Raw genomic sequence first — 21,569 nt, 5'->3', positions numbered from 1 at the left:
ACTAGAGAGCAAAATATTGAACAGATTTTAAATATTACACCAAGGTATGTAAAAAAAAGTGAGGTTGACCAAAGGCATCAAGGAATATAGGAACATCAATTATTAAATAACAGCCTGCAGCTGCAAACATTGATCAATAAGTTCGATAGAACTCCAAGCTTCAATACAAAAAAGCCTCTTTAGGTTTAGTTTTAGTTTAGAATCACAGCATGGTAACAGGCCCTTCGGCCCACAGAGTCCACACTGACCATTGATCACCCATCCACAGTTCTATGTCATCCAACATTCACATTCACTTAAGATGGGCACAAAGTGCTGGAGTAAGTCAGCAGCTCAGGCAGCATCTCTGGAAAAAAGGAATAGATGACGTTTCAGGTCGAGACTGAGTTGGATGATCAGCTATGATCATATTGAATGGCGGTGCAGGCTCGAGGGGCCGAATGGCCTACTCCTGCACCTATTTTCTATGTTTCTAGATAGATAGATTGATAGATAGCCTTTTATTGTCATTCAGACCGAAGTCTGAACGAAATTGCAGCAGTCATACATATAATACAATACAATAAAACAACAATAAACACACATTAACATCCACCACAGTGAGTCCACCCAGCATCTCCTCACTGTGATGGAGGCTAACAGTCTTAGACAGCACCCGAGTCCGCATCTGAACCCCCTCCTCTTCTCGCTATGAGCTGCGGGCGCTACCCCCCCCCCCCCCCCCCCCCTGCCCCCGGCGATGGCAAAAAGAACAGTGGTACCGCGCGTCACCACCGCGGAATCATTTGGTTGAAGCTTCCGTAAGCAGTCCTGCAGGTGCAACTGCTGGACCGCGCAAGTGTACCCCGGACGCAGGCCACCGCCGCCAGAACACCGTCCCAGCCACCCTCACGTGAGTACTGCGCCGTCTTCAGCCTCGGGCTAGGCCGCCCCGACTTGGGCGCCGAACCTTGCCCCCGGACCGGGCCGCCCTTTATTGGGCGCCGAACCTCCCTCAGGCTGCCAGTTGCAAGATCCCGAGCTCGGCCGCTCCGACGGGAGCCTCATTCCACCCTCGGGCTGGCCGTCCTCACGGGAGCGTCCCAACCTCTTCCAGCCCTGAGCCGGACCACCCTCACGGGAGAGAGCTCAGGGCGAGTCCTGACGGTGCTCTGCCTCCGGAGCCTCGAGGTCGTCAGCTCCATTAGGCCTCAGCACAGATGGAGGCAGAGAAGGGGAATACGACAAAAAGGTCGTATTCCCCCGCAGGGAGAGACTGCAAACCCCGTTTCACCCCCCCCCCCCCCCCCCCCCCAAAACACAAGCTAAAACCAAAAAACTAGACTAACCAAACAAAATAAACAACATAAAAACACAAAGACAACGGGACCACCGGTAAGCCGCTGCAGCCAGAGCCGCGCCGCCACTCTGGATCTATGTTTCTATGAGACCTTCCTCACTTCCTCCTCACATACAATGGGGAATTTTTGCAGAGGTCAATTAGCCGAGAAACCCGCACATCTTTGGGAAGTGGGAGGAAACCGGAGGAAACCCATGCGGGAGAACGTGCAAACTCCACCCAGACAGCACCCGAGGTCAGGATTGAACCCGGGTCTCTGGCGCTATGAGGCGGCAGCTCTACCAGCTGCGCCACTGTGCTGCACCATAATGGCAAAACAGTGGTACCTGCTGCATGCCTTGAAGGAATCTATTTGTAACGGTTCTGTAAGCTGTCCCTGGTGTGTAGGACTGCGCAAGTGTACGGGGTGATCGCTGGTCGGCGCGGACTCTGTGGGCAAAACTGCTTTTCCATGCTGTATCTCTAAACTAAACTAAACTAAAAGAAATGGATCTTACTTGCAGAACGGAAATGCTTTATTAACCCCTTCCTTGCCACCCTGCTGTTGAAAGATGAACAGCCTTTTGTCCTGACTAATACCAGCAGCTCTCCGCCACTGTGCTGTCTACGTTGCTAGGACTTCTCTTGAGGCCGAGTTAAGATTTTGTGTGAGAGAGACAATTTAGATTTAAGGAGCAAAATAATTTTTATGATTAAACCCAGCTTGGCAAGTTTACTGCAGGCAACATCGATCATGGGTGAAACACAACTATTCAGCAGCTTTTTTAGAATTCCACGAAACTGTACAAGAAAGGGGAGACAGATATGGTTAGCTATGAGTCAGTGAAGTGTGAGGTGCTTCCATCTGTGCACATTAAAGTATTACTGGGTCACTTCACATTTAGAGAAAGAAGTATTTTGCACTTAACTTGTTAGCCAAGCCCCAGATTTCTGTAATGGCCCTGTCCCACTGTACGAGTTCATTCCGTTCATTTTTGCGTATTTACACATGCGGGCACAGTCAAGGTCCGGTCGGCCCGCAGGCTCGGTCTACTGGAGCGGATCCCGATCCAGGCGAGCCCCAGGCTCCAGTCGGGCCTTCCACCGTTGGCTTCGACCGGATCGGCCCGCGAACCCGCGTCCCTCTCCTCTCCTGGCCCGGCCATCATTGTGTCCTGGGAGAGCCTCCTGCAGCCGACCTCGAAGCCTGCAGCTGGAGGCATTTGCCTGATTCGCCCTCCTACCGGCCCCCGCTCCTCACGTCCATCGTCTCCAGCAGCTCCCTCCCGAGTACTCCATCGACCAGGCTTTCCAGTCGGGCCGCTGCACCTCGGGTAGGCCTCAGCCCTGTCTACTCCGTAAAATCACCATCAGGCCGAGAGGATGTGCCTGAACTTAGAAGATCCATCTCACATGCTCGTCAAGCAACAACCTAACAAAGTCTGAAGAAGTGGGGTCCCAACCCAAAACATCACCTGTCCATGTTCTCCAGAGATGCTGCCTGACACGCTAAGTTACTCCAGCACTTTGTGTCCTTTTATGTAAACCAGCATCTGCAGTTTCTTGTTTCTACATTTTGACTGCCCCACTATGCAATCCCATCCAGGTGCGTGAAGAAGGGTCCCAACCTGAAACGTCACCTGTCCATGTTCTCCAGAGATGCTGCTTGACCTGCTGAATTACCCAGTCACCATGTGTCCATTTATCTGCAGTTTAGTTCCCTGTTTCAACAGCCTGACAAAGTTGCTCTCAGAAATGTAATGTTCCTGTTACATAGACATAGGTAGAAAATAGGTGCAGGAGGAGGCCATTCTGCCCTTCGAGCCAGCACCGCCATTCATTGTGATCATGGCTGATCGTCCCCAATCAATAACCCGTGCCTGCCTTCTCCCCATATCCCTTGATACCACTAGCCCCTACAGCTCTATCTAACTCTCCCTTAAATCCATCCAGTGATTTGGCCTCCCCTGCCCTCTGTGGCAGGGAATTCCATAAATTCACAACTCTCTGGGTGAAAAAGTTTTTCCTCACCTCAGTTTTAAATGACCTCCCCCTTTATTCTAAGACTGTGGCCCCTGGTTCTGGACTTGCCCAACATTTGGAACATTTTTCCTGCATCTAGCTTGTCCAGTCCTTTTATAATGTTATATGTGTCTATAAGAATCCCCCTCATCCTTCTAAACTCCAGTGATGTCCTCCATTATGTCTCATTTGGTTGTAAAGCTGCAGAAAGTAAGAAAATGGCACCAAAAAACATTGCCTCTTGCATGTGGGGTCAGTAGACTATTTCTGTATCATTTGCTAATCGGGGATGTACTTATGCATGGCAATACTCTACTGGATTGCTTGTGGGAAAAGAACTTCACAGACCCAACAGCCATGTGTGTTCTCTAACAGGTTTCCACCAGCTTCAAGGACGCGCTGGGTCTGGAGGTGTCCAGTGGAGGTTTACGAGAATGTTCCCAGGAATGAGTGGGTTAACATCTGATGAGCGTTTGATGACACTGGGCCTGCTGTATCCGCTGGAGTTTAGAAGGATGAAGGGAAGACCTCAATGAAACTTACCGAATAGTGAAAGGCCTGGATAGAGCGGATGTAGAGAGGATGTTTCCACCAGTGGGATAGTCTAGGACCAGAGGTCGCAGCCTCAGAATTAAAGGACGTTCCTTTAGGGAGGAGATGAGGAAGAGGAAGGTGAATCTGTGGAATTCATTGCCACAGATGACTGTGGAGGCCAAGCTAATGGATATTTTTAAGGCGGAGATTGACAAATTCTTGATTAGTACGGGTGTCAAGGGTTATGGAGAGAAGGCAGGAGAATGGGATGAGAGGGAAAGATAGATCAGCCGTGATTGAACGGTGGAGTAGACTTGATGGGCCGAATGGTGTAATACTGTTCCTATCACATGAACGTATGGTAGAGTTGCTGCCTTACAGTGAATGCAGCGCCGGAGACCCGGGTCGATCCTACGGGTGCTGTCTGTACGGAGTTTGTACGTTCTCCCTGTGACCTGTGCGGGTTTTCATCCGAGATCTCCGGTTTCCTCCCACACTCCAAAGACGTACAGGTTTGTAGGTTAATTGGCTTGGTAAATATAAAAATTGGCCCTAGTGGGTGTAGGTTGGTGTTAATGTGTGGGGATCGCTGATCGGCGCGGACCCAATGGGTCAAAGGACCTGTTTCCGCGCTGTATCTTTAAACTAAACTAAACTAAACTAAACTAAAAGTAGTGATATGTTGGACTCCCAAGTCTGTTTGAAATTTCAATTCATTGTTTGGCTCCAACTGAAGTGTAACATACTTCTCATCGTCCAAAAGAGAGACATTAACTTAATTGACAGCGATGTCTGTAATCCCTGCTTCCTCATCAATTGTTCTGCTTGTCTGTGCATGTGCTGGTGATTTTTTTTTTACTCCACGACATTTCTTCGCAGAACCATCCTTCATTCTGGAGACACTGAACCCGGCAGATGCGGGAACCTCGAGCAAAACACAAAGTTCGGGAGGAACCCAGCGGTCCAGGTAGCATCTGCGGAGGGAATCGACAGACGAAGTTGCCGGCCAGGACTATTCTTCCAACAACCAGTTACTTTCTCACCAAAGGAAGGATTGATGTCCATTTTGTCCAATTGATAAGGTAGACACAAAGTGCTGGAGTAACTCAGCGGGTCAGGCAGCATCTTTGGAGAAAAAAGGATGGGTGATGTTTCTTCAATTCATAGTTCCTTCCACAGTCCAATGTTCCTTAATTAGCATCTTCTTGTCGATTTGCTCATGGCTTTTCCTCCTTGTTTCACAGAAATGTTCGGCCGAAGGGCTTGATCTTGTCTATGTTCCATGTTCTATGTCCTAAAGTTAAAGATAAAACTCATCCATTTGTGATTTGCGTGCGTAAATATCATATCAATGAGCCCAATTGCCTGGTTATGACATTTAAGAAATAGGCATCTCCAGACAGATTTTATGAATGAATACTTTATCATCACATGTGAGAAGCAACAGTGTAATTCTTTGCTTGCCTACCTCAGGCAAGATTTAGTAAGTAAGTAAGTAAGTGAGTTTTATTTATATAGCACGTTTTAAGTCAACTCGCATTGACACCAAAGTGTTTTACAAAAAAAGATAATACGTTTCCATACCATAGAAAAAGGTTAAACAAAAAGGTCAATATGAATCTGAGGGGTAACTTTTTCACACAAACAGCGGTGGGCGTATGGAACAAGCTGCTGGAGGAAGTGGTTGACGCTGGGACTATCGCAACGTTGAAGAAACATTTAGACTTGTACAAGGATATGGCATGTTTAGAGGGATGTGGGCCAAATGCAGGCAGGTAAGACTAGTGTGGATGGGACATGTTGGTCAGTGTGGGTAAGTTGGGCTGAAGGGCCTGTTTCCACACTGTATCGCTCTATGACTCTAAGCTCTATGGTAGAGCAAAGGCTGGAGTCAATGGCAGCAATTGTCCAGGCTGGAGCGAGTACCTCAACACCTTGGATCCAAGCCATCTGATCCAAGCCATGTCCTTCAATTAATACTCAGCTGAGTGTTTGGATCAGTGTAAGTTTTTATTATGTGGAGTGCTTGGCATACACCTCCTTGGCAATTGGTTTACTCAACAATCCATCCGTGCTGCCAACAAACTAGTGAAAACCCAATGGGAGTTTTTAACCTCAATTGCTGCAATGGCTATTATTCCACTCTTTGCTCTGTACACTGTGGATGGTTCGGTTGTAATCATGGCTAGCTAACTGGACAGCATGCAATCAAAGCTTTGGTACCTCGGTACGCGGGACAATAATAGGCTAAACTAAGAAAAGCTGATAGTTATCAACGGATGGGTTGGTTCCTTAAAAAGTGAACTTTAGAGTCTAGAGATACAGCGTGGGAACAGGCCCTTCAGCCCACTGAGTCTGCGCTGACCAGTGATCACCCAGGTACTATCACGACACAGGCACTATCCCACACACTAGGGGCAATGTACAATCAAAGTTGTCAGGATCAAACCCTGGTCTCTGGCGCTGTGAGGCAGCAACTCTACCGCTGCGCCACCGTGCAACTCCAAGAATGAATATCTGACGGAGTACAAGTTCAAGTTCAAGTGAGTTTATTGTCATGTGTCCCTGATAGGACAATGAAATTCTTGCTTTGCTTCAGCACAACAGAACATAGTAGGCATTTACTACAAAACAGATCAGTGTGTCCATATACCACAATATAAATGTATACACACATGAGTAAATAAACTGATAAAGTGCAAATAACAGATAATGGGTTATTAATAATCAGAGTTTTGTCCGAGCCAGGTTTAATAGCCTGATGGCTGTGGGGAAGTAGCTATTCCTGAACCTGGTTGTTGCAGTCTTCAGGCTCCTGTACCTTCTACCTGAAGGTAGCAGGGAGATGAGTGTGTGGCCAGGATGGTGTGGGTCTTTGATGATACTGCCAGCCTTTTTGAGGCAGCGACTGCGATAAATCCCCTCGATGGAAGGAAGGTCAGAGCCGATGATGGACTGGGCAGTGTTTACTACTTTTTGTAGTCTTTTCCTCCCCAGGGCGTTGAAGAGAGGGACTAATGGGATTGCTTTTTGAAGAAGCTTTGAGCCATCTTTTCTTATGATTCTACACTCTGGTGGAGGCGGGAACTGGAATCAATTCCATTTTGGATGCAGTTTTCTGGTCCCCCAGCTCTAGGTAGGATGTTAATAATTTAGAAAGGCTGCAGAGAAGATTCACGAGGCTGTTCACCATTCACAATCGCAACGTTGAAGAGGCAGTGAGACAGGTACATGGATCGGGCAGGTGCAGCGGGATATGGGCAAAATGCAGGCAGGTGGGACTGGTGTAGATGGGACATGTTGCTCGGTGTGGGCAGGTTGGGCTGTATAATTCTAAGAGTCTGTGACACGATGCTACTGGGTCTGCGATTAGAAAGAATTTCATCGTTCCGTTGTCGATGTGTATGACAATTAAACACTCTCGACCACCAGAAATACACCAGTGTAATCGTGAAGAAACACGTAAATAGTTTTTCCAACAAATTTGGGATGTGAGTGAGCTTCACGCCTGAAAGTAGCGTGAGATCCTCAGTTCACTTAAAGGCCCCAAACCGAAGTGTCCACGTCGTGGGGCTGGAAACTGGAAGTATCCCGGGCTAATTCTGCTACCACCATCATCTATTGCAACAAGTGATGGCTCCCACTGATTGTCGCCGGAAGCTTGCGCCCTCTTCAGGACAGTCGATGATGGCGACGTCAACATTTGACACGTGGATGATGGACACGGAAGGAGAAGTCCACTTAAAATAAGGAAGGTCTTAATTGCAAAACACAGAGTTGGCATGGAAACCATTTTCCCAAGTTAGTGCTTCCTCTTCCAGCAGTGTTTAGTTTAGCTTAGTTTAGAGATACAGCGCGGAAACAGGCCCTTCGGCCCACCGAGTCCACGCCGACCAGCGATCCCCTACACACACATTTTTAAAAAATTTTTTTTTTTATGATTCTGCCTTTAAGGGAAATTCATTTTGTTGTCTCAAATTGAGACAATGACAATAAATTTGAATACAATACAATACAATACAATACACACACATACACACACGGGAGAATTTACATTTATACTTAGCCAATTGACCCTCAAATCTGTACGTCTTTGGAGTATGGGAGGAAACTGAAGATCTCTGAGAAAACCTACGCAGTCACGGTGAGAATGTGCAAACTCACAAAATTCTTAAGGGGTTGGACAGGCTAGATGCAGGAAGATTGTTCCCGATGTTGGGGAAGTCCAGGACAAGGGGTCACAGCTTAAGGATAAGGGGGAAATCCTTTAAAACCGAGATGAGGAGAACTTTTTTCACACAGAGAGTGGTGAATCTCTGGAACTCTCTGCCACAGAGGGTAGTTGAGGCCAGTTCATTGGCTATATTTAAGAGGGAGTTAGATGTGGCCCTTGTGGCCAAGGGGATCAGAGGGTATGGAGAGAAGGCAGGTACGGGATACTGAGTTGGATGATCAGCCATGATCATATTAAATGGCGGTGCAGGCTCGAAGGGCCGAATGGCCTACTCCTGCACCTAATTTCTATGTTTCTATGTTTCTAACTCCGTACAGGCAGCACCCGGTGGTCAGGATTGAACCTGGGTCTCTGGTGCTGTAAGCAATGTAAGTCAGCAACTCTACTGCTGCACCACCATGCTGTGCGTACTTGCTTTCCTGAGGCATTAGATTCTTATTTGTGCCCTTTTAAAAAATTCCAAGTGAAAGGGTTGAAAAGTAGTTAATGACAATATTGGAAAAGAAAGGCTGTGATCTCTGCGGGGAGTCCACACTAACCCAGAAGAACTTAGCGTTTAATCAATCACGAAGTTCAACATATGTAAATACAAAGGAGTTACATCCCGGAAAGAAAAATAACTTTGTGTATCCATTGGTAAATTAGTGCCAAAATGGGGTGGATGAACAAAGAAATCTGAATATATAAATACATAAATCAGTGAATGTTGCAACATAGATCAAAAGGCCATTGAAAGCAAACTAATATTTTTAACCGTGGTTTGTTTTTCGAAGCATTAGATGGAAAATAAAAATCTAATGCTAAACTTCTATTTTCGGTAATATTTGGAGGAGAAAACTGCAGTAGAGCTGCTGCCTTACAGCGCCAGAGACCCAGGTTCGATCCTGACTACGGGTGCTGTCTGTACGGAGTTTGTACGTTCTCCCTGTGACCGCGTGGGTTTTCTCCGGGTGCTCCGGTTTCCTCCCACACTCCAAAGGCGCGCAGGTTAATTGGCTTTGGTGAAAAAAAATGTCAATTGTCTCTAGTCTGTGTGTAGGATAGTGCTAGTATACGGGATGATCACTGGTTAGCGTGGACTCGATGGGCCGAAGGGCCTGTTTCCACGCTGTATCTCTAAAGACTAAATTCCAAAACGAGGATAGAAGGGACAACGAGAATCTGAAGAGGAACATAATTGCCCCAGCATGGAACACTGGCACTGTGTGTTATACATAATATAGAAACATAGAAAAATAGGTGCAGAAGTAGGCTATTCGGCCCTTCAAGCCAGCACCACCATTCAATGTGATCATGACTGATCATCCAAAATCAGTACCCCATTCCTGCTTTTTTCCCCCTAAGAGCTAAATCTAACTCTCTCTTGAAAACATCCAGTGAATTGGCCTCCACTACCTTCTGCGGCAGAGAATTCCACAGATTCACAAGTCTCTGGGTGAAAAAGATTGTCCTCATGTCAGGCCTAAATGGCCTCCCCTTTATTCTTAAACTGTGTGACCCCAGCTCCTGTAATTCAACACCTCTAGCCTCTATGAGCCAGCCATAATCTGGCCGGCTCATTGGTTTGCATGAAGGAAACTGAAGTTGAAAAGACGTGCCTGTAATTTCTTCAACTGCGCTCCTGACTTCCCGCTGAGACTGTGGTGGAAGATTGCCAGACACCCTGCATTAATTGTCATTTAGACCCTCTCACTGAATACACTAAGGGTTTGGAGATCTGTCCCTTGCTGTTGGATGCGAGGAATGACATTTCCAAAGATTCGTGAGGGTGAGTCATTAGATCAGCCCGACCTGCTCTGATGTCAACACCGTAACAAAGCAGGGTTGGAGATGGGGCGAGGAGACGTGTTAATAAAATTATCATCAATAGATCAATAATTTTATCCCCATATTCCGCTTGGGTAGCTTAAAACCCAAAGGCATTAACATTGAATTTAGTTTAGATTAATTTAGCCACACAGCACGGAAATAGGCAACCCTTCGTCAGACTTATGTATGGGTGGAGGGGGGCGGGAAGAAGAAAGGAAGTGGTGGAGCCAGTGGGCTGAGGGAGAGCTGAGAAAGGGAGGAGAAAGTAAGAACTACCTGAAATTAGAGAAGTCAATGTTCATGCTGCTGGGGTGCAGACTGCCCAAGCGAAATATGAGGTGCTGCTCCTCCAATTGAATCTGGAGGTATGCATTTTCACACTTATATAACCATATAACCATATAACAATTACAGCACGGAAACAGGCCATCTCGGCCCTACAAGTCCGTGCCGAACAACTTTTTTTCCCTTAGTTCCACCTGCCTGCACTCATACCATAACCCTCCATTCCCTTCTCATCCCTATGCCTATCCACTTTATTTTTAAATGATACCAATGAACCTGCCTCCACCACTTCCACTGGAAGCTCATTCCACACCGTTACCACTCTCTGAGTAAAGAAGTTCCCCCCCTCATATTACCCCTAAACTTCTGTCCCTTAATTCTGAAGTCATGTCCTCTTGTTTGAATCTTCCCTATTCTCAAAGGGAAAAGCTTGTCCACATCAACTCTGTCTATCCCTCTCATCATTTTAAAGACCTCTATCAAGTCCCCCCTTAACCTTCTGCGCTCCAGAGAATAAAGACCTAACTTATTCAACCTATCTCTGTAACTTAGTTGTTGAAACCCAGGCAACATTCTAGTAAATCTCCTCTGTACGCTCTCTATTTTGTTGACATCCTTGCTATAATTGGGCGACCAAAATTGTACACCATACTCCAGATTTGGTCTCACCAATGCCTTGTACAATTTTAACATTACATCCCAGCTTCTATACTCAATGCTCTGATTTATAAAGGCTAGCATACCAAAAGCTTTCTTTACCACCCTATCTATATGAGATTCCACCTTCAAGGAACTATGCACGGTTATACCCAGATCCCTTTGTTCAACTGTATTCTTCAATTCCCTACCATTCCCTACTTCTGCACCTCTTGCCTGATGGGAGAGGGGAGAAGAGAGGGTGGCCGGGATGAGACTGTTCCTTGAGTAAGCCCTCTGACAGCTAGAGAGTGCAGATATTTAGGGGGATATTTACCGTGAACTTTATTAATTCAGACTTGGGGAAAATTCCTTCGCGTAGAAAAGTTATCGATAGCTATGAACAGATGGAACCCTGATTCAGCGGCAACAAAATATATGGTTTAGCAAATGTGGTAATCATGAAACACTTTTCTCAAATTAGACATTTCGCAAAGCATCCTTCCTTCTAATGCAGTGCAAATATTCACACAGTTTCCATGCGTGGCATAAAATGTATTTTTTATGAGCAGCTGCGTTCTTATTGCCATTTTGCTCATTATTAACGAGCAACCAATTCCACTCTGCGGGCAATGCTACAGGCAAAGAAAATCCCTGTGTATCACTGTGCACATCATTGCAAACAAATTAATATCTAGCCTCTTATGTATTAGTTTCATCACATCTTTTTAGGATTTGTGTAAAAATCAAATTGCTCTCACATTTTATCCACGTAGCTTGAACCCCAAGGGCGGCACGGTGGCGCAGCGGTTGAGTTGCTGCCTTGCAAAGGCAGAGACCCAGGTTCGATCCTGACTACGGGTGCTGTCTGTACGGAGTTTGTACGTTGTCCCCGTGACCTGCGTGGGTTTTCTCCGGGAGCTCCGGTTTCCTCCCACCCTCCAAAGACGTAGAGATTTGTAGGCTACTTGGCTAGGTAAAATTGTAAATTGTCCCCAGTGTGTGTGGGATAGTGTTAAGGGCCGGTCCCACCAACATGCGACTGCATGCGGCAAGCGCGACCTAACGTGGTCGCTTGAGCCGTACGGCCTTGCGGGGCCGGACCCACTTTGATCGCCGGAGCCGTATGGAGTTGTGTGGGGCTGGTCCCGACATCGCACGGGAATCTGAAAAACTGACACTATCCAAAAATTCCGCACGGCAACGGCCTGCTGGCCCACAGCCGCATTGAGGCCGTACGCACCGCCTCGACGGGCATGCGCAGCGTCTCGACGCCGTACACAGCATCTTGACGCCGTACGCAGTGTCTTGACGGCGTACGCCTAGCGCAAACTTCCCGCGGACTTCGCTCAAACTTCACGTCAACTCGTACGGGATCACTCGACCTCCGCGCGGCCCCTGCTTCCAGTTTGGTTGCGTTTGCCGCATGCAGTCGCATGCTCGTGGGACAGGCCCTTTAGTGTATGAGGATCGTTGGTCGGTGCGGACTCGGCGGGCCAAAGGACGTGTTTCCACGCTGTATTTCAAAACTAAGTTAAAAACTGCGTACCTTTTTGCAAACCAAATTATATTTAACCTTTTTATGTATTCGTTTTATCACACCATGTTACGATTAGTTTTATAAAAATCAAATTGCTCACGCATATTTGTCAAATTATTTTGAACCCATATGAATAGAATTCCTAGCAAAACAAATAATTGGAAATAAGTGGGTGCAATCTAATAGCCAGGACTGAGGTGCGATTGCACTGTGACCAAGACTGGGAATTAAATCCTGGAATCTCAGAACACTTAACTTTTGGAAGAGAAGGACAATCTAAAAAAGAACCCATGGAGCCCTGTTATTAAATAATGATTTATAGGAAGGATCTGAGCTCATAAATGGAGGAAGAGAATCAGCATGAGTAATTAAGGAACAGCTAGGAACAGAAAACATTGGTCGAAGCTGTGTAAACATCCCAAGCAGTAGCGTTACAGCAGAACGCAGTATAAACTAGGAAACTTAAATCAAGGGAAGCATAGTGGCACAGCGGTAGAGTTGCTTGCTGCCTTCAAATGCCAAAGACCCGAGTTCGATCCTGTCTAACAGGTACAGAGTTTGTACATTCTCCCTCTGACCACATGGGTTCTCTCCGGGTGCTCCGGCTTCCTCCCACACTCCAAAGATGTACAGGTTTGTAGGTTAGGTGGCTTTGGTAAAAATTGTAAATTGTCACTACTGTGTCGGATTGTGCTAGTGCTGGTCGGCGTGGACTCGGTGGACTGAAGGGCCTGTGTATGCGCTGTATCTCTAAAGTCTACAGTCTAAATCAGAGACTATTGTCATGCAGACAGCACTGCAGAATTGGGAGACAATTCAGTGCACGTGCTGGTCAAATAAAGTATTAATACTACATGTTCTTATTGGGGAATAAAATTACAGAAAAATCAAAGTAACATTTTGTGTCTCATGTCAGTACATATCAGAAACCTCATGAATATTTCCCAAGAGAAAAAAATAGCTCAAACTTAATTGAAAGGTGGTGACTACATCTCAGTGACAGAGAGGAAGGTTAGGTTTTATTTATAACTGCATTGCTGAAGAATTTTAAACAAGCTTATTCCTTTCTCGTGCGCTAAGATAATGATGGATACATACGATATTGAACAAGATGCTGGAGGAACGCAGCGGGTCAGACAGCCGTCAAGCATAAAAGATAGACCCATCTTCAGACTGAAAGTCTTAGGAACAGGGAACGAGAGATTTAGACAATGATGTAGCGAGATATAGAACAGATGAATGAAAGATGCAAAAAAGTTACAATGATAAAGGAAACAGGCCTTTTTTAGCTGTTTGCTAGGTGAGAACGAAAGGCTGGTGTGACTTGGGTGGGGGAGGGATGGAGAGAGAGGGAATGCCGGGATTACTTGAAGTTAGAGACATCAAAATTCATACCACTGTGTTGTAAGCTGCCCAAGCGAAATATAAGATGCTGTTTCTCCAATTTGCGTTTAGCCTCACCCTGACAATGGAGGAGGCCTCGGACAGAACGGTCAGTGTGGGACTGGGAAGGGGAATTAAAGTGTTTAGCAAACGGGAGATCAGGTAGGTCCAGGCGAGCTGAGTGAAGGTGTTCAGCGAAACGGTCGCCCAGTCTAGACAGCGTCTGGGGAGGGAATAGACAGGCGATGTTTTGGATCGGGACCCTTCTTCAGAATCAGTCTAATGATAATGAGTCATTGATCAGCACAATGCTGTATCTGGTAGTTACTGCCTCACACCGCCAGCGACCCGGGCTTGATCATCAATGACCTCGGATGCCGGCTGCGTGGAGTTTGCACGTTCTCCCTGTGACGAGGTGCGTTTTCTCCGGGTGCTCCGCTTTCCTCCCACATCCCAAAGATGTGCTGGTCTGTAGGCTAAATGGCCTCTTGTTTAAATTGCCCCTAGTGTGCAGGGAGTGGATGAGAGAGTGGGACAACTAGTGTGAATGGGTGATCGCTGGTCAGCATGGACACTGCGGGCCGAAGGGCCTGGTTCCATGCTCTAACTCTAAACTAAAAACTCATTACCTGTATTCTAGGTTTGACCTTTCTGGACTGCGGTGAAAATAAATTTTCACGCTGAGTTACTGAATCTTAGGAATTCTCTGGCAATGTCTTTTGAGGGCAGTCACGGTGGCGCAGCGGCAGAGTTGCTGGCTTACAGCGAATGCAGCGCCGGAGACCCGGGTTCGAACCCGAGACTACGGGTGCTGTCTGTACGGAGTTTGTACATTCTCCCCATGACCTGCGTGGGTTTTCTCCGAGATCTTCGGTTTCCTCCCACACTCCAAAGACGTACAGGTTTGTAGGTTCATTGGCTTGGTAAATGTAAAAATAGTCCCTAGTGGGTATAGGATTATGTTGATGTTCGGGGGTCGCTGGTCGGCGCGGACCCGGTGGGCCGAAAGGGCCTGTTTCCGCGCTGTATCTCCAAACTAGACTTGGTCTTGCAAGCCATTCAAGGCAGTGACTTATGTTCTTAAGACACAAAGAGGGAATAAGGTCTCTTTAAAATTCTTGAGCAACCCAATAATAGACAATAGACAATGGACAATAGGTGCAGGAGTAGGCCATTCAGCCCTTCGAGCCAGCACCGCCATTCAATGTGCTCATGGCTGATGATCCCCAATCAGTACCCCGTTCCTGCCTTCTCCCCGTATCCCCTGACTCCGCTATCTTTAAGGAGAATTACAATAAGGAGAATTACAAAACAGAGCTCATGTTTTTTTGGAATTGAGTCTGTTGTGAAAACTTTTTTGAGCACAGTGTGATGTGGAGATGAGTGATGTCAGGTTATAAATAATATGTCGCTGACGCTGACTCTCTGACTTCTTTTGAAGTTTGAGTTATTTTTTTTCTTTTAGAAAATATCAGCTTGTGCAAATGCCAATGTCAAAATACATTCATATCTGAAATATTTACTTAAATTGGAATCCTTCTCCCCTCCCATCTGATCAAGTGAAAGGCCATTGGACTCTTCATGAGATAAAACAGTCCATGGATCAACTTGAACCACTGTGATATTTCGTGTAACCGGGTAGAGTTGCTGCCTCACAGCGCCAGAGGCCCGGGTTCAATACTGGCTACGGGTGCTGTCTGTACGGAGTTTGTAGGATCTCCCTGTGACCTCGTGGGTTTTCCCCAGGTTGTCCGGCTTCCTACCACACTCCAAAGCTGTGCAGGTTTGTAGATGAGTTGGCTTCTGTAAAATTGTAACATTTAGGTAGGGGATGAGGAGGAATTTGGCTTGGTAAAATCGTAATTTGTCCCTAATGTGTGCAGGATAATGAACGTGTACGGGGATCGCTGGTCAGCGCGGACATGGTGGGCTGAAGGGCTGTATCTCCAAGGTCTAAAATATTAATGTGAAGTAAACTATATCCACGGCACACAAAAAAGCTGGAGAAACTCAGCTGGGTGCAGCAGCATCTATGGAGCGAAGGAAATAGGCAACGTTTCGGCCCGAAACGTTGCCTATTTCCTTCGCTCCATAGATACTGCTGCACCCGCTGAGTTTCTCCAGCTTTTTTGTGTACCTTCGATTTTCCAGCATCTGCAGTTCCTTCTTAAACTATATCCACTACTGTATATAACCTGATATTCATATCAGGTATCCACATATACCAATATCCCATATCCCTCAAACCTATCCTATCCATGCAACTACCACTACAGTAGTTAATTAATATTTTAGTACTGATGACAATACCTGTTCAAATGACTCTTAACTGTTGCCATAGTACCTGCCTTAACTACCTCGTCTAGCAGCTCATTCCAGGAACCTCCTGCCTTTTTGTGTAAAAAGTCACCCCTCAAGGTTCTTATTAAATCTTTCCCCCCCCCCCTCACCATAGACCCATGTCCTCTGGTTCTTGATTCCCTACTCTGGGTAAAAGACTCTGTGCATTTACCCAATCTATTCCCCTCGTGATCTTCTACAAGTGCAAGGAACAAATTAACTCTATTACCTGGAAAACAGAACGGTGACTGGAATAAACATTTGATCAAAGGAATTTGATCACAATGATACTTCACTAGCCAAGTATGTTTTGCAATCTCAGCTCCAATTAATTCCTGCCATTTAAACCATAGAGTTCTCATTGGTGTCCCGGGCACTTTTCCACTACTGTGGTGATGCCCCGTGACAACGTACACATTGGGTTCCTAGGATGCTATTAGGATCGTGACTGGACTTTAAGTCAAAGTTTCCTCCAAAGCTAAACACGCAGAGTGAAAGACAGCGAGATTGATTTCCGAAGATCGATAGTAAATTGTTTTTATCAGGTCGCTCCTGTTACATCTTTAGAGATACAGTGCGGAAACAGGCCCTTCAACCCACCAAGTCCGCGCCGACCAGTGATCCCGTCTTTGCCACAGAAGGCTGTGGAGGCCAAGTCGGTGGATATTTTTTAAGGCAGAGACAGATATTGCTTCACTTAACAATATTCCTTACCCCATAATTTTCTTTGGCAAAGAAACCACTTCAGTATTCACCCTGTTTGTAACCCCCTAGTTAGTTTTATTTCTCTGCTCCATCTCGTTACATCATTCCCTACATGACTATTAGTCTTATTTCTCTTTCTAGACAGCGCCAGATGCCCGGGTTCGATCCTGACTACGGGTGCTGCCAGTTGCAGAGTGTGTATGTTCTCCCCGTGACTTGCATGGATTTTCTCCGGCTGCTCCGGTCCAAAGACGTACAGGTTTGTAGGTGAGTTGTGCCCAGTGTGTGGATACATGACTAGTACAGGTGATCCCTGGTTGGCACGGACCAAGTGGGCCGAAGGGCCTGTTTCCGCACTGTGTCAGTCAACTAAACTAAGATGGTGTGTGTAAGACACAGCAAAGGGAAAACAGGATGAATCTCTGAAGAAGGGTCTCGACCCGAAAACGTCCCCCATTCCTTCTCTCCAGAAATGCCACCTGTCCAGCTGAGTTGCTCCAGCATTTAGTGTCTATCTTTGGTTTAAACCAGTTCTTTCTTACATAAATCTCCGGAGCGGATTAAGATTTGGAGATTTGGAGGAAGTGCACAGTATTACTGGTCTAGAGTGTTTTATTATCATGTGTCCCAGATAGAACAATGACATTCTTATGCCCCTGTCCCACTTTAGGAAACCTGAACGGAAAACTCTGGAGACTTTGCGCCCCACCCAAGGTTTCCGTGCGGTTCCCGGAGGTTGCAGGTGGTTGCCGGAGGTTGCAGGTAGTGGAGGCAGGTAGGGAGACTGACAAAAACCTCCGGGAACCGCACGGAAACCTTGGGTGGGGGCGCAAAGTCTCCAGAGGTTTCCGTTCAGGTTTCCTAAGTGGGACAGGGGCATATTGCAGCAGCACAACGGAATACGTAAACATAGTACACACTAAGCAATATAATAAACGGAAAAAAAACCAAGTTCAGCGTGTGTGTTGGTACATTTGTTTGGATGAAAGGTGATAGAGGAGGTGGACAAGCTGTCTGAAGTGAGGACAAATTAATCTGAGCATCTGAGCAGAGGCAGAGTGAATTACAGATCAATTCAGTGCCAGTCACAGTCAAGCAGGCACCCGCTCGGACAGGTCTGCTACTGAGTCTCACCTGTTTGATTGGGAGACGACTGGCACTTGCGTCTGTCAATGTGACACGTCCCTGCCGTCCCGTGGGATCACTCACAAGGCAAAGGGCAGAGTCTCCAGATTAATCTGCCAACTGCGTGTGATAGGAGTTTGATTGCTGGCACTTCGGGTCGGCAACAGTCAAATTGAAGAGTTCCACTCTCGACGGTAAACAGAGGCCGGCGTGGGCCGAGTGAACCCGACAGAGTCACAAAACGTTCTTACCGTGTGCAGGGCGAGCTAAGCTTAGAGTTTGCCCCTTTCTGTCCTGGGCCTCCTCCACTGTCAGAGTGAGGCCACACACAAATTGGAGGGACAGCACCTCGTATTTCGCTTGGGCAGCTCACGACCCAGTGGTGCGAACATTGATTTCTCTAACATCAAGTAACCCTTGATTTCCCTCTCTCTCTCCGTCCCTCCCCCACCCTAGTTCTCCGACTAGTTTCACTTTCCTTCTGATTCATTTTACTAATTGTATGCCGTGTTGCCACCTTCCCCTCAGTCAACAATCAGATACGCAATGCGTGCTCAGCCCCCTGCTGTACTCACTCTATACTCATGACTACGTAGCCGGACAAAGTGCAAACTCCATCATCAAGTTCGCCGACGACACCACTTTTGTGGGACGAATCACTGATGGGGACGAGTCAGAGTATCGACCGATTGACCAAATGGTGCCAGCACAATAACCTGGCTCTCATCACCAGCAAAACCAAGGAACTGATTGTGGACTTTGGAAGGGGTAGGATAGGGACCCACAATCCCGTTTATATCAACGGGACGATGGTGGAAAGGGTCAATAATTTCAAATTCCACGGCGTGCATATATCAGAAGATCTTTCCTGGTCCCAGCACACTGATGCATTTATAAAGAACGCACATCAGCGACTCTACTTCAGATGAAGATTACGGAGATTCGGCATGTCGAAAGAGGATTCTCCTAAACCTCTACAAGTGCACGGTTCTGACTGGTTGCATCGTGGCCTGGTTCGGCAACTTGAACGTCCAGGAGCAAAAAAGACTACAAAAAGTTGTGACCACTGCCCAGTCCATCACCGGCTTTGACCATCCCACTGTCGAAGGGATCTATCGCAGTTGGAGACCAAAACTGCACACAATACTCCAGGTTTAGTCTCACCAGGGCCCTGTACAACTGCAGATGGACCTCTTTGCTCCTATGCTCAACTTCTCTTGTTATGAAGGCCAACATGCCATTAGCTTTCTTCACTGACTGCTGTACCTGCATGTTTACTTTCAGTGACTGATGAACAAGGACCCCCAGATATCGTTGTACTTCCACTTTTCCCAACTTGACACCATTCAGATAATAATTTGCCTTCCTGTTTTTGCCAACAAAGTGGATAACCTCACATTTATCCACATTAAACTGCTTCTGTCATGCTCTGCCCACTCATCCAACCTGTTCAAGTCACCCTGCATCCTCATAGCACAGTTCACAATACCACACAGCTTTGTGTCATCTGAAAATTTGCTAATGTTGCTTTTAATCCCTTCATCTAAGTCATTGATGTATATTGTAAATAGCTGCGGTCCTAGTGAAGACGGATCCAACGTACCTGTTCAACCCGTCTGCCATTTCCTTGTTCCCCATACTAAATTCACCTGACAATAGACAATAGGTGCAGGAGTAGGCCGTTCGGCCCTTTGAGCCAACATAAAACAATGATCCATTCGACATTTTCCTTGATCATCGTCTGCTTTGATCTGTCATTTTCACACCTTATCCTTCCATATCTCTGGACTCCCTCTCCCTTGAATCTCAGTCTGAAGAAGGGTCTCGACCCGAAACCCCAGCACGTTGTGTCTATCTGTGGTTGGTACACGGAGAGCATTCTCGAACGCATCAAGTATCTGCAAAATGACAAATCACTGATGTCGAATGTCCTGATGTTTTGCGCCATAATAAATAATGAAGGATCACAGCTGCAGGTTGTTTCTGATTTGACAGTTTTACATATCATAGTGCACTATAAAGCCACGACTCTATGAATAATATATGCTGCATAATAACAGTATGGGATACAAGATAACCTTACTATCTTAATCTGGGAATAAGAAAGTTTCGCTCATCGCGCTATATGTCTAGAGAGCAAACACAAGGAACTATATATACTGGTTTCAAAGGTAGTCTGAAGAAGATCAGATCCCAATCTGAAATATTACCTGTCCATGTTCTCCAGAGATACATCCTGACCCGCTGAGTTACTCCAGCATTTTGTGTCTACCTTTGATTTTACCAGCATCTGCAGTTCTTTCTTACACATTCACTATATATATTTTTGGCAAGTACTTCTGTTATGTCTCTCGGGTCATTTCAATACATTAGAAGCAATATATGAAGGCAGGTAGTTATTAATCTGATTTGTTATTATTTGCTTATTATTTCAGTGTGGGCCAAGTGCAACTTGTCAGAATCTTTGTGTGGAAATTTCCTCCCTCAGTTTGTAGTGGATCTTTGAAATTCTCAGCTTTCCCAGTAGCAATCATTACACATACTGACAGAGGATATATTTGAAAGATCGCGGAATCGAGGGCTCCTCAAGTAGAACTCAATCATGATTAGTACAGGTGTCGGGGGTTGTGGGGAGAATGGGGTTAGGAGGGAGAGATAGATCAGCCACGATTGACTGGTGGGGTAGACTTGATGGGCAGAATGGCCTAATTCTCCTCCCATCACTTATGACCTTATCCGAAAACGACTAGAATTCCTCAGTGTGTTTTTGTAATAGTAAATGTTTCACTCTTAAAAGAATGGACCAGGCCGATCCGAAAGTCAAAGAACATGTAACTAGAGACAAAATGCTGGAGTAACTCAGCGGGACAGGCAGCATCACTGGAGCTGAGTTACTCCAGCATTTTGTGTCTATCTTCGGTGTAAACCAGCATCTGCAGTTCCTTCCTGCACATAAAGAAAATGTACCGTTCAACGTCATGTGGTCATGAGGTCATAAGTGATAGGAGTAGAATCAGGCCATTCAGCCCATCAAGCCTACTCCACCATTCAATCATGGCTGATCTATCTGTCCCTCCTAACCCCTGTTCTCCTGCCTTTTCCCCATAACCTCTGACACCTGTACTAATCAAGAAAGAGGTTTAATTGAGGAGCCCTCCATTCCTCAATATTTCAGATATATCCTTTGTCGGTATATCTGATGATTTGGCCTCCACTGACTTCCACAGATTCCACAAGAATTCCACAGATTCACCAGCCTCCAACATGAATTCTTGTCTTTCACTAGAGAGAAACCTAAGTGAGCGCATGTTCCTAATAACAGTGATCAAACCCTGAGGAACGTGACAAATGATCTGTGTGATAGCATGTCACATGCACCTCACGTTTCCTCACATATTTTTAGTGTTGAGCCCTGGGATGGGGGGGGGGGGGGATCTGTGCAACAGCTACAATTACTGACGCTGTCCCTGCTTTCAACAGACAACTGTGCACGCAGAGCTTTTCATCAGCTCACAACAGGCCGAGCACATCCATTATTGTGGTAATGACAATTCTCCCCCCTTCTCCTCTCCAGGTACATCCTGAACATGTTGGCCATTTATCCCTGGTATCTGCCATTCTTCTCTCTCATGTACATG

Source organism: Leucoraja erinacea, chromosome 20 (genome assembly GCF_028641065.1).
Source record: "Leucoraja erinacea ecotype New England chromosome 20, Leri_hhj_1, whole genome shotgun sequence".
In the NCBI taxonomy this organism is placed as follows: Eukaryota; Metazoa; Chordata; class Chondrichthyes; order Rajiformes; family Rajidae; genus Leucoraja; species Leucoraja erinaceus.
This window is presented reverse-complemented; position numbering follows the sequence as displayed.